Below are 14,932 nucleotides of genomic sequence, written 5' to 3'. Positions count from 1 at the left end.
TGATTACCGTATTTTTCGCTCTATAGGACGCACTTTTTCCCCTCCAAAAATGAAGGGGAAATGTGTGTGCGTCCTATGGGGCGAATGCAGGCTTTCCCGGGCTTCCTGCAGCTCCGCGCCACCCTCCCGATCCCGGGGCGAAGCCGCGCAGGGCTCCGGAGGGTGGCGCGGAGCTGCCTGCGCTCCAGGGCTTCTTGCAGCTCCGCGCCACCCTCCCGATCCCGGGGCGAAGCCGCGCAGGGCTCCGGAGGGTGGCGCAGAGCTGCCTGCGCTCCAGGGCTTCTTGCAGCTTCGCGCCACCCTCCGGACCCCGGCGCGAAGCCGCGCGGGACTCCGGAGGGTGGCGCGGAGCTGTCTGCACTCCAGGGCTTCCTGCAGCTCCGCGCCACCCTCCCGATCCCGGCGCGAAGCCGTGCGGGGCTCCGGAGAGTAGAGCAGAGCTGCCTGCATTCCGAAGCCTGGTGCGCGCTGAAGAGCGCGCCCGGGCTTCGCGCACCTCTCCACAAGCCTGGGCAGACCGGCTCGGTTCCCTAGGCTTGCGGATAGCAGGCTGTTCTGGGGGCTGGGGTCGGGGGAAGCTCGGGCTTCCCCCGCGCCTGCCCCGTGCCTGGGGAGGGAAAATTTTTTTTTTCTTTATTTCCCCCCCAAAAAATTAGGTGCGTCCTATGGGGCGGTGCGTCCTATGGGGCGAAAAATACGGTATACTTGAAAATGTTTGCTCCTCATTACATTTCTACGTTGCAGCTGGTTTCCTCTAAAGGATGTGCCACAAAGGAACTTTGTGGCCTGAAAGATAGTCCCATTGACCCTCTGAATCCCAAAGGAGTGGTTGTAAGTGCCTCGAATGGATTTTGTCAAATGCAAAACAATACCGTAAACAAGAGTATGCTACCGGCCTTGGCTTCTGAACACTAAACTAGCATGAGATAAATCACTGCTACCAGTTGGGAGCAATCCCCTCTGTGAAAGGAGTGGTTGAGGTTGAGTTTCAGACATGCATATGCAATTATGTGTTGTTGTTTTCCTCCAACCTCAAGAGACTTGAGTGAGAAAGTCAAGGCAGGTCAAGCATCACAAACAGAGCTTTCATATCCCTTCAGATGCAATACTGTGAATGTATGTGTTCAGGAGCAAATCACTGATGTTAATGAATGTAGCTTCATGTGTGAATCTGCCCTGAGATCAGAATGTTAAAATACTTCAGTATGGTGTAGCAAAATCCTGATAAAGCTAATCATTTGCTGGTCACAGCACCAAGCTCTAAATTCCTTTTTATCTCACGTTTTAAAAAATTGTTCTCAAAGAATGCCAAGGAGATTATTTTTTATGCAAATACTTCCTTGAAAAGTTTTTTTGTATAATTTTTTTAAAAAGGCATGGAGGAAAAAAATTTAATACATGAATATCTGAAACAGTTCTGAGTACGTATAAGCCACAAATTACTGGGTTGTTGTTGTTGTTGTTGTTGTTGTTTTCAGTCTGCTAATTCCATTCCAAACTCTTTCCTATCAATATTCACTTTTCAGGAGACCCAAGAAAGAAAATTAACTGGGTGAGAGAATAAGCCTTCTAAACTGCCCTTGATTCTTAAGGGCCTCTTTTCCTTCAGAATGTGAGAAAAGAAACCAGTTTCTGGACCATAATACTTGGGACTGCAGTAGCAGACTCACATGATGGATTGAATGCTCCTCCATACAAAAATGTGGCCTTGCAAATAAAAACCTAGCCATCAGGGGTTTTTTAAGCTAGTTTATTGTTTCTCCCCTTACCTGCTAGTTTTCCAAATGCAGGGGGGAATTGTTAACAAGTAGTAGTAGTAATAATAATAATAATAATAATAATAATAATAATAATATAAATAAATAAAAACGAAGGTCTCCTGTCAGTTTCATTAACAGGTTCTTACTTGTCTGGGGAAAGCAAGCTGAAAAATTAAGAATGCTGAGTAGCTTTCTCCTGAAACCAGACTGTGGTTTTGTATACCTTCCAGATCACTTCTTCCCACTCTCAAAAAGCTGGCATTGACCATTTGGCACATGGCATTGTATATCATTGCTCATTCATTTGGGGAAGAATAATAGAATCAGTGCTTTTTTTCTGGAGGGACGCAGGGGTACACATATCCCTAAACATTTTGTGAATCTTTGTACTTTTGTCTATTTCCTGTATTTATTTTTCCCAATTTGAACTATAAAATGGTGATTTTCTTGAGTCAAAATGAGAGTACCCCTAAACCTTTTTAAAAAGAAAAAAAGCACTGCATAGAATCATAGATTTGTAGAGCTGGAAGGGGCCCAAGGGTCATCTAGTCCAACCCCCTGCAATGCAGGAATCTCAGCTATAGCATCCATGACAGATGACCATCCAACCTCTGCTTAAAAACTTCCAAGGAAGGAGAGTCCATCACCTCCGGAGGGAGACCATTCCACTGTCAAAAGAGCTCTTACTGTTAGAAAGTTTTTTCTGAAGTTTAGTTGGAATCTCAACTTTTTGTATCTTAAAGCCATTGGTTTGAGTCCTCCCCTCTGGAGCAGGAGAAAACAAGCTTGTTCCCTCTTCCATGTGACAGCCCGTGAGATAGTTGAAGACGGCTATTATATCTCCTCTCAGTCTCCTCTTTTCCAAGCTAAACATGCACAGCTCCTTCAACCATTCCTCATAAGGCTTGACATCTGGACCCTTGGTCATCTTAGTTGCCCTCCTCTATACTCATTCCAGTAGTCAGTGGTTTATCTCTGGAATTCATTGTGACTCTAAAAATAGACCCTAAAAATGTAGTTACCCCAATATAACAATACACGCACCCACACCCCAAACACCTTAAAACCTTGTATTAGTATTTGCAATAGCCAAGATGCTCTTGTTAAAAATCTGAGAATGGAAATAATTTTGGACATCATAAATAGGAATTTTGAGAAAAATCATCGTTGCTTAAGACCGAATATTTTGAAATGGTTGCCAGCAGCGGCACTCAAAATGGCGGGCAGTGACATCACGAGCCCAAAATCCCGTGTGGAAGAAAGGAGAAATCTCTGTAGGCACACATAGCGATTCAACCCATGACCATTCATCTCATGCCCCATTTCCAGCTATTGTTGTGCCACTTCACAACAGTGTGAGAGGGCCCAGTGGTGTGGCACTAGTCATGTGTCGACAATACTGAGCTAAATGGTCTGACTTCATGTGCAAGCATCAGAAAGAGGATTAAGGGGGTTCCTTGTCCCTTCGTAGCGGTGCTGAAATATTTATGATGATAACTTGCACCTGTGCTTCACGGGGACATAATGTTGGACCAGGTGATATGCTTGCTGTCTTAAATGTTCTGATTCATCTCTGTAAATATTGTTGCTTGTGCAGATAAGAAGGCTGTTGGTCTATTTCAGGAATAGGCAACCTAAGGCCCAGGGGCCGGATGCGGCCCAATCGCTTTCTCAATCCAGCCTGCGGACGGTCTGGGAATCAGCGTGTTTTTACATGAGTAGACTATGTCCTTTTATTTAAAATGCATCTCTGGGTTATTTATGGGGCATAGGAATCCATTCATTTTTTTCTCCAAAATATAGTCCGGCCCCCCACAATGTCTGAGGGACAGTGGACCGGCCCACGACCGAAAAAGATTGCTGACCCCTGGTCTATTTCAGCAAAATCTGTTGCTCGAAAAGAAAACCTACTAATATTTTGTTTTAATTTGATGGAGGGGGTTTTTGGAATTTAAGCGTGTTGTTCTTCAGTGTAGGAATTGACATTTACACAGCTGCGTGCATTCCTACAATATTTCTGTGTGTCAGATGTAGTCGGCAGAGAAATATTTGTGTGTTCATAGTAACAGAGTTGCCTACCTACAGCACCAGAAGAGGGAAATCCAGCCCTTAAAATGTTTCAACAATTAGTTAAAAACATCCTGCCTACGTAGATTTTGATTCTGGTATATTGAAACAGGAAAATTTTGTCCTTTTGCAACATTGGCCAAGAAAGCCTTATTCAAGTATGTGGTGGTTCTGCATTTTTGCTACAATCCCATCATCTCAGTGAACTTAACTTGGAATAATTGCAGGATTTTAGCTATAAGCCTCTACATCTAGATTTCCAACAAATTTAATCATAGGAGTACTTCTGTTTTCTTGACATGAACCACAGTATAATGGCGTGCTTACTGTGGGTAGGCTTACTGAGATGATTCAAGTTACACGCATTGGATTGTTCATAGATTTAAGCCTGTTTTGCAAATTATACGCAAGAAATGCTAAATCTTTGGTGCATTTTTCACCCCTTGGGGCTGTCGTTCATCAACAGTCCACCCTGTGTCCTATTCAGTGGGTTTTTTCTGGAGGGACGCAGGGGGATGCATACTCCTAAACCAGGGGTCAGCAAACTTTTTCAGCAGGGGGCCAGTCCACTGTCCCTCAGACCTTGTGGGGGTCTGGACTATATTTTGAAAAAAGAAAGAAAGAAAGAACAAATTCCTATGCCCCACAATTAACCAAGATATGCATTTTAAATAAAAACACACATTCTACTCATGTAAAAACACCAAGCAGGCCCCACAAATCACCCAGAGATGCAATTTTTTAAAAAGGACACATTCTACTCATGTAAAAACACGCTGATTCCCGGACCGTCCGCAGGCTGGATTGAGAAGGTGATTGGGCCGGATCCGGCCCCCGGGCCTTAGTTTGCCTACCCATGCCCTAAACATTTTGTGAAGCTTTATGCTTTTGTCCAATTACTGTTTTTATTTTTCCTGATTTGAACTATAAAATGGTGATTTTCTTGAGTCAAAATGAAAGTACCCCAAACATTTTTTTTAGAAAAATAAGCGCCGGTCCTATTTATTAGTTTATTCTGAAGGCAATTTTTGTTATTATGGAAATGGTTTAATAGTGGTTTTGAAAGAACACGTAGTGCCCGGTGGGGGCTTCAGACATTAACTCTCCTAGCCCACTCACTTCCCTGCAAATTCTGAGATTTCAGAGAAACCGATGAGATATCTCCTCTAGGTGACCAAGAAGCCATGTGATATGATGATGGAAGCTGGTATGGAAAGGGACCAGACCAATTTATGGAGGAATTTCTAAATCTCTACATCCAGAGGGAGTTTCCCAAGCGTGGTTTAGACCACAGCTCCACCTGCATCCCTAATGCAGAATATATGGAGCAAAAGGTAAAGGGATGTGGGTGGCGCTGTGGTCTAAACCACTGAGCCTCTTGGGCTTGCCGATCAGAAGGTCGGCGGTTCAAATCCCCGTGATGGAGTGAGCGCCTGTTGCTCTGTCCCAGCTCCTGCCAACCTAGCAGATTAAAAGCATGCCAGTGCAAGTAAATAAATAGGTACCGTATTTTTCGTTCTATAGGACGCACATTTCCCCCTCCAAAAATTAAGGGGAAATGTGTGTGCGTCCTATAGAGCGAATGCAGGCTGCGCCGCTAAGCCCAAAGCCAGAACAGGAAGACGGAGCACTGCGGAGCGCTCCGTCTCGCTGCTCTAGCTTGGGGACGGCTGCCCGCAAACCTCTGCAGGGCAGCGGGGTGAAGGCACCCTGCTGTCCTGCAGAAGCTAGCAAGGCTGTTCCCAAGCCAGAACAGCAAGACGGAGGGCTCCGTCTCGCTGCTCTAGCTTGGGGACGGCTGTGCGCAAACCTCTGCAGGGCAGCGGGGTGCCTTCACCCCGCTGTCCTGCAGAAGCTAGCAAGGCTGTTCTCAAGCCAGAACAGCGAGACGGAGGGCTCCGTTTCGCTGCTCTAGCTTGGGGACGGCTGCGCGCAAACCTGTGCAGGGCAGCGGGGCGCTGCGCTCCAAAGGCTTCAGGGATCTTTGAGGCTGGTGGTGGGGGAAAGCAGCGCTTCCCCCCACCGCCAGCCCCACAAGCTCTGGTGAATGTACCTTGAACGCACCTTGTTTTAGAGGGGGAGAACAAGGAGAAAAAAAAATTTCCCTGTTCTCCCCCTCCTATGATCCGGTCCGTCCTATAGTCCGGTGCGTCCAATGGAGCGAAAAATACGGTACTTCTGCGGCAGGAAGGTAAACTGCATTTCCGTGCACTCTGGCTTCCGTCATGGTGTCCCGTTGCGCCAGAAGCAGTTTAGTTATACTGGCCACATGACCCGGAAAGCTGTCTGTGGACAAACGCCAGCTCCCTCGGCCTGAAAGTGAGATGAGCGCCGCAACCCCAGTCACGTTTGACTGGACTTAAACGTCCAGGGGTCCTTAACCTTTACCTTTACCTATATGGAGCAAATAGCACATGTGTAAGTGGAATGCTGGAGAGAAAATGCCATTGTATTTGCTTTAAGGAAATAATAATTATAATATAATATAATATAATATAATATAATATAATATAATATAATATAATATAATGGTTGGTGTTCAGTAGTAGCCTTATAAGAAATAAGATGAAATAAGCATGAGAAATATCTTTGTCTGTTGGTTTCATGATTCGAGGAATGGGTTTCTCCATGTTGTATTTTGTAGCAAAGTGCTTGCAAATACTCTTTCATGTTACTGTGAAGACTTAATAAATATTAACAATTAAAATCAATAACTAATAAAAATGTTGCATAATTATAGAATGGCGGAGGTTCCTGGTTTTTTGTGCTTTTGTTTTTTTCATTCTGACTGGTGCATTCTAAAAAAGCCATCTGCAAAGTTATTCAGAATTGAAATGGTCACAGTCTGAGTAATAACACCCTGAACATGCCTAATCTCAAAAAATAAACAGGCTCAGGCCAAGCCTGACTTGGGTGGGATGAAGGAAATCCCCATCAGACATCTTAATCTTAGGTAGGAAACTAAAAATAGTTTGCTGGATCATTGAATTGTTGAGTTGGAAGAGGATCATCTGCCCCACACAGGGATTGAACCTGCAACCTTATAGCATCATCAGCACCATGCTCTAACCAACTGAGCTAATTTAGCATCTTCTGAAGTTCATTTGAAAAGTGCCATCTGCTCATGCCATATCCTCTCTATCCTCTTCCGGTAAATGGTCTCCTGGGCTTTTATATTGCTTCAGAAACCTGTTTCAGCACAGGAGGCAGTGGGATAAAAGTAGTTTGTGAATACACCTGGACCATCAATCAAAGCACCTTCAGTGGTTTTAAAAACAACATTGCTCAATCCAATTTCCTTCCGGTATGTCAGTGATGAGGAAACTGTGGTCCTCCAGGTGCTTTTTTGGACTACAAATCCCATCAGCCTCAGACAACCTGGCCAATGGACTGGGATTATGGGAGTGGTAGTCCAGCAATACCTGGAAGGTACTGGAGAAGTGGAGCAAACATAAAGTGCCACCACTTATTTCACAGAAGGGAGGATTATATAATCCTATCATATACCATCCATTCCATAGATTAGCTCTCTTGTTAGAATGGATCTTATTCTTTGTCCTTCCCTCCAAGCACATTTAGGAGACAGTATCTTCAGACTTTACACCTGCTCTAGTTTCATGTCTAAACTCCTGGATGTTCCATCATGACCAGTGCTATTTTTCTAGAAAAAGAGGTGCTTTGTTCTCTTATAATGGCAATGGCTCTCACCTGAGAGTTGCCAGAACTGAGTTCTGGCAAATTCCGGCTGGGGGAAAAAGCCCTGAGCATGACAGATACAAGTACCAATAATTCACAGCTAAACTGAGTGATACTTTGGGGGTCCTTTATGTGTAATATGATTAAAAAAAAAAAAAAGGGTTCTGTCTCACAAAGTTGTTGGAAGGATAAGCCCAACCAGCACCACACACACACAAAAGAATGTAAAGTAGTTTGCACATGAAAAGTGCAGTAAACATGGATAAATATTAAGAGGATTCTATTGGGAAAACTTAGCAATCAGTAAAACAAATTGCATTTCTAGTTGGAAGAAAAATCAGCTGCGCTGCTTCAGGTAATGGGGTTGGAATCAAAAAAGGCAAATGAAGCACATATCAATAAAATATTTAATAAACTTATCTGTACAAAATATTTAAAAGGTTAATTAAGAGTATACAAGTTTGCTTATTTAACAAATATATACCACTATATATGTTCAAGAAAATATATATTGCTTGTTTACAGTTCATTTACAATCCAATATGTACAATCTATTTAAATTTTAGAATACATACACACAATGCATTTACACCATCACTTAACTTCTCTCTTCCATAGAACATTTCACACATTCAGACCCAAATAATTTTTTTTATCCAGAAAAAAATAGGCTTTTTTTAAAATGAAAAGACACACATGGAAATACAGTAAACGATAGTTTCAACCAGAATGAAAAATAGGAAAGAGGGGAAAAGAGAAAAATGTTTGTGGGTTTTCTACGCATGAGAGAAGAAAATGTATAAATTAAAAATGTGGAGCGGTGGGCGTGGAGCTCTCTTTCCTTGATAAAATGGCAAGCAGTGTTTTTGTACTTCGGAGTGTGGTGGCAGTAAAAGCGTTTGCCTTAGCCAGCTGGAGAAATATGTTCTGACAACGTTTCTCTAGGGGTCATTAAAAATATGGAGCAACGAGAATGCAGCCTGTTTCCTGCAAAAATGGAATCTAGTTTCTTGATAAGGGGGAAAGAAAAACACAAGGAACAACAGTCCCAACTTTGGCTGCAGTTTTCAGATCCGGATGCTAATGGCCTGGTTCCTAATACTGAGAGCTTTAGGGCCTCCTTGCTGATGGCTTGACTTCTAAACATGCTTAGCCCTTTGCGCAGAGATTCCGGTGAACAGTAGCTGCACTCGCTGCAGAAAGAAACCCTCAAACGTATAAAAACGATACTGGAGAAAATGCTGATTATAAAGCCAGGAGGGTTGCCAAAAAGCTCTGCAACAGAAGTCCTTCACTGAGGAGGCATTCCTGAGGTCTGACCACGGTTATAGTTAAAACTATTTGGAACCCAACAATGTGAAAAATGTCAAGATGTGCAACACTATTTTTAATTCTAGATATTTTTCACCCTCTTCCCCTCTGGTCATGTTTTGAAATAAGTTGCATTCATGGAACCTGATTCCAATCTCACAGTAAATCAGCCGTATCTCCAGCAAAGTCAATGAAATTATGCTGGATTCCAACCACTGGGGTGGGGAGCAGAGGGGATCACGTGTATCTATATGTCTGCTTGCATTTGTACCTACTTTATTCGACTGCGGCTTGTTTAGCAGATTTTTTTCTTCTTTTACCTTCGAAACGTTGTCTAGGGACTCATCAGCATTAGTAAAAGAAAGCATCTTAAATGTGACACCAGATGGCGCTATGGAGTTCCCGTCTTTCGGCAATGCAATTTCCCATTTTGAGGTTTACAATGCGTTTTCCTGATATATATATTTTTAGTGCCTAGATCCAGCCTAACACTTGTTGCAAAAGCAAGATCACAGATGGCTTTGCGAAACACCTAGGCTACTATACTGTTGTTTCTTTAGCTTCAGAATAGCTTCTGTAGGTAGGTCCAAGGAGCACACGCCATGTGAGACTTTAAATGGCAAGCCGGGGGTTACTGTTTTTAAAAAACCAAATGTCCACTATGTGCATGCATGCCTCATTAGCTGCAGGTTTTGCAAGAATGCAGCCGCAGTCCTTCTTCCCATTAGATGATTCCCATTCATCTCAATGGGAGCAATCAAAAGAGAACAGCACAGCTGAGTTCAGGGGTGCCAACTTGAATAAAATATTGGAGGGGGCAGGTAAGCCCCGCCCGACATCATCAATCACATGCCATGGTGCAGGCACACAAATTGAATGGCAATGCCCACCAACTTTGGGGTGACCCGACCTCAAATATTTTCGGGGGTGGGGAAGGGACCTTGGCATCTATTTCTGAGTTCCACCAATTTCAACAGGGCAGAGGATTTCTGTAACAACCTGTTCGTCGTAGATGAGGCTAAATCACAATCTGTAAATCTATAGCGACACACAACATCTATTGTGCAGGAAATGCATATTGTGTGGAGCAGCCTTTACATATATACCAAACTTTATCCAGGCCTCTGATGTGAAAGCAGAGCTTTGCAGGTTGTGAGCACGACAGAAGTTAGCTTTCAACCGCAAAAACTCCTCCAACAAGGTGTGCTCCAGCCGTTTAGCATGGCAACAACAGTCCCACTGCTCATGTTCCATTGCTGTTGTTCAGAACCGAGAATTATCCTAAAATTCTTTCTCCTCTTAGGAACATATTTTAAAAGTTTAATCCTCATCATCAATTCTCCCTTTCCTTATAACAGGTTTTAACCTACCTGAAGGTAAATGGCGTTTCCGTGCGCTGCTCCAGAAGTGGCTTAGTCATGCTGGCCACATGACCCGGAAGCTGTATGCCGGCTCCCTCAGCCAATAAAGCAAGATGAGCGCCGCAACCCCAGAGTCGGTCACGACTGGACCTAATGGTCAGGGGTCCCTTTACCTTTACCTAATGTTTCCTCTAGTCTAGTTTTGCTCCATTCTCTTCCATTGCCATCTCACCAGCATGCTGCTCTCTTAATATTTCCTCCTGGGCTGTCGTGCCCTTTTCTAAAACATGCACATAGAAGACACCAAGTTTTAGCTCTTTCTGCACTTTCCCTCTCACAGTCAGATCACTCAGATCCACCGTCAGCTTTGCTAAATTAGGGTCAGTTTCTTAGATGCAGAACACACTGATTTTATGCCTGCAAGGAAGCACTGTGTCATTCAAAATAATGATAAACTTCTAAAACTACGTATTTTTCGCTCTATAACACGCACCCGACCATAACACGCAAGTAGTTTTTAGAGGAGGAAAACAAGGGAAAAAATATTCTAAACGAAACAGTGGATATATGATTTTTGTGGTTCATGCTGTGGCCACAGATATGTGATCTGACAGTGAGTTTGGAGTAGCCCAATGCAAAAATCCTGAGGATCCATGTGGATCCATGCTTTGTAACCACGTTTTTGCACCACTGCGGCCCAAGGCAACAGTGGGTGAGTTATTTTTTTGGTGCAAGATGTAGCCATGGACATGCTATGTGATCTGATGGTGAATTTGGGGTGATCCAGTGCAAAAATCCTGAGGATCCATGTGGATCCGTGCTTTGTAACCACGTTTTAAGTGGGGAGGGAAGGAAAAGCACTCAAGGGACAAGGAGCATGCGTGGGGTGGGTGGAGAAGGATGCTGCTAATAATGAAGAAGAGGGGTATAAGGGGAGAAGGCTCCTCTCCTCTCCCGCTTTGCTCCTTTAAAGCAAGCAGGCTTTCTGTCCCTCTCTCCTCCCCCTCAGTGGCTCTTCTCCCGCTTTGCTGCTTCAAAGCGAGCCACGGAGGAGGGAAGGAAGGGGAACCATGGATCCTCTGCTCACGACTGCAGCAGATCCCCCCCGCCACCTGTAGGCATTCCCTCCATAACACGCACAGACATTTCCCCTTACTTTCTAGGAGGAAAAAAGTGAGTGTTATGGTGCAAAAAATATGGTATATAGTAATATGAACTGTTGTTCTAATGCACTCACAGCAGGGAATCTGTTTGTAAAAGGTTTGTATGACTCTGCTAGTGGAAGCTCATTGGGAAAAGATATCCCCTATCTTCTATATCACTCCCTGGGACCGACTGAGTGTGAGATTCTTAAACTCAAGGTCGTGGGTTTGAGCCCCACATTGGGCAAAAGATTCCTGCACTTCAGGAAGTTGGAATATTAGGGTTGCCATATTTCCTCTTTTTCCAGGACATGTCCTCTTTTTTTTGGTCTTCAAAATGGCAACCCTAGATGTCTATTGTGGCCCCTTCCAACTCTACCATTCTGTCACACACACACCAGGTCTTGTGATTTGGGGGATAGACTGCATTCCTGAGTTCCTTCTAATTCCTGGATCCAACAGGGATTCAATTGCTGGAATAGCCAGTGGTGTTTCTGGGTAATGGGCCAAGTATGGGTCATTAAGATAACAGAAGAAGTGGCTCTATCTGTTAGTTAGAAAGACAAAGGCCAGAGTTGGTGTGCTTGACCTAGAAGCTAGAAGTAGACAGAGAGCCATGCCTGATTTCTGCTTGAATCCAAGGCTGTGACTCTGAGAGAAGCAAGACCTTCTCAGGTGTTAATGCTGTGAGCTCCTCCCTCGTAGGCTCAGGTTGTATATATGTGTAAATAAACCACATATTATAAAGACACCATACGCTCCACTGACCCTGTTGGGTTCCGAATAGTATAACTATAACACAGAATCTACAATTCTGTGATTCTATGTGCAAGCTTTGAAACAGATTTGTTGATTCTCCCATGGAAGCGCTTGCTACAGTTTCTTTCCCCTCTCAGGGGGAGAAAAACCATATTTTGCTAGAAAAGTGCTACTTACAAGCCTTGAATCACCAAGACCTTAAGATGGTTCTTAGAGACACAGGCATCTTCATTGAGATGTCAGCTCCAGGCCTGTTAAGACAGAGATAACTCTTTGTCTCCCATCAGCCCCCAGCCAGCACGGCCAGATATCAGAGATCGTGAGAAATTTTAGCCCCTTTCCCAGGCTGCATGTTGAGAATTGTCCCTCCTTTGAGGTGAATGGCAACAGAGAGAGAGAGGGAGAAGTTCTAGACACGCAGGACGAAGGACAATAGATCCATCTTTCTATCTAGCACATTCCTACTCATTCTGCTCCAAAAAGTCCAATTTTTATTTTCTGCAAACAGTAAAAATTCTTACTCATTCACCTAGAAGCGGAGGGCACCCAATGAAGTGAGCATGTTCCAGCTTTCGGATAAACTAAAAAGATTTTTAAACTGCTGTGTTGAAACAGTGCATCTCTCTACCACCACAATTAACACAAGCGGAAAACAACACATGGGAAAATAAGAAGCTAATGTACACCAAATCAGACCAGAGTCTTTCATTTAAAACATGTTCATGATTAAATCGACATAACCATCCAGACATTACTTGCTCTGGATGAGAGAGCATGTTTGGTCACTGGCGACATTTATGTATAAGCAGGAGATGATAACCAATGGACCCTCTAAGACTCAGTGCCAAAGCTATTTACTTGGGGAATCTTCCAGGTCTCTTACCTAAACACCTTTATTTATTTAATATAATTTAGGAAGAGTTGGCCACTAGGCTTAAAGGCTATTTTGGCTATTTAAAGCATTCTTCTTAACAGCAAGGCAATAAACGTAGCCATGAATGTGAGCTTTCTGCTATATCTGTATCAACAGATCTAGACAACAGACAAAAGTTGTCTCGTAGAATGCCATTATCCTCTAGCACATTGATTTTTAGCTGCTGGCTTTAGGACCCACTACCAATAATAATGCAGGTTATTGGGACACGGGTGGCGCTGTGGGTTAAACCACAGAGCATAGGACAAGAAGGCAGGGCAAGAAGCCTAGAATAAAATTTAAAATATTAACAGATGCAAAGGAACGAGGTGGATTTGCCCTGCCAGACTTTAAACTTTACTATGAATTAGCAGCTTTTTGCTGGTTGAAAGAATGGTTGCTTCTTGAAAACACTGACATTTTGGATCTAGAAGGGTTCAACAATGTATTTGGATGGCATGCATATCTGTGGTATGATAAGGTCAAAGCACATAAAGCATTTAAAAATCACATTGTCAGGAAAGCATTGTTTAATGTCTGGATAAGATACAAGGACTTCTTGGAAAATAAAACTCCAAGGTGGTTGTCACCGATGGAAGCAAAAGCTCTGAAAAATCTCAATATGGAGGCCAAATGTCCGAAATATTGGGAAATTTTGGAACAAGACGGAGATAGACTGAAATTGCAGAGTTTTGAGAAATTAAAAAACAAAGTGCGAGAGTGGCTTCATTATTATCAGATAATGGAGGCATATAAGTTGGACAAGAACATTGGTTTCCAGGTGGAAAAATCAAAATTAGAAACAGAACTATTAGAACCCAAAACTAAGATTTTGTCAAAGATGTATAACTTGCTGTTGAAATGGAATACTCAGGATGAAATGGTGAAATCTGCTATGATTAAATGGGCACAAGATGTCGGACATAACATAATGATGGCTGACTGGGAACAGTTATGGACCACAGGTATGAAGTTTACGGCATGTAATGCCTTAAGAGAGAATATTATGAAAATGATATACAGGTGGTACATGACCCCAGTCAAGCTTGCAAAAATTTATCATTTGCCCGATAACAAATGTTGGAAATGTAAAGAAACTGAAGGTACATTCTTTCACCTTTGGTGGACGTGCCCAAGGATTAAGGCTTTCTGGGAAATGATATACAATGAATTGAAAAAAGTATTTAAATATACCTTCTTGAAAAAACCAGAGGCCTTTCTCCTGGCCATAGTCGGTCAATTGGTGCCAAAGAAGGATAGAACTTTTTTCATGTATGCCACAACAGCAGCAAGAATACTCATCGCAAAGTATTGGAAGACACAAGATCTACCCACTCTGGAAGAATGGCAGATGAAGTTGATGGACTATATGGAACTGGCAGAAATGACTGGCAGAATCCGAGACCAGGGAGAAGAGTCGGTGGAAGAAGATTGGAAGAAGTTTAAAGACTATCTACAGAAATATTGTAAAATTAATGAATGTTAGAACGATGTTGGATAGAAATTAAGTGGTTTCCAGCTGTAATGCTTTAAGGGAATATGAAAAATGGGTTGTTAAGAGGTAAAAATCTAACGTTACTATTTTAAGACCAAAGATTAGGACAAATAAAGAGGGTAAGGATTTGCTGAACCAACAAACTGAACTGGAATACAAAAAAGGGAGGTATGAGGAGGTCCGGGAAACAAGCAAATGAAAGATAAGTGATTGAAAGATTGAATTGTTTTTAACTATTTTTATTTTGTATTTTTCTTTTTTCTTTTTCTATTTTGAAATATTTTGAAAATCCTAATAAATATCTTTAAAAAAAAAAAAGGAAGGTAAAGGGCGTTTCCGTGTGCTGCTCTGGTTCGCCAGAAGCGGCTTAGTCATGCTGGCCACATGACCTGGAAGCTGTACGCCGGCTCCCTCGGCCAATAAAGCGA

The sequence above is a fragment of the Podarcis pityusensis genome, assembly GCF_964106645.2.
Source record: "Podarcis pityusensis genome assembly, chromosome: 3".
NCBI lineage: Eukaryota > Metazoa > Chordata > Lepidosauria > Squamata > Lacertidae > Podarcis > Podarcis pityusensis.
Note: the sequence above shows the minus strand (reverse complement) of the source record.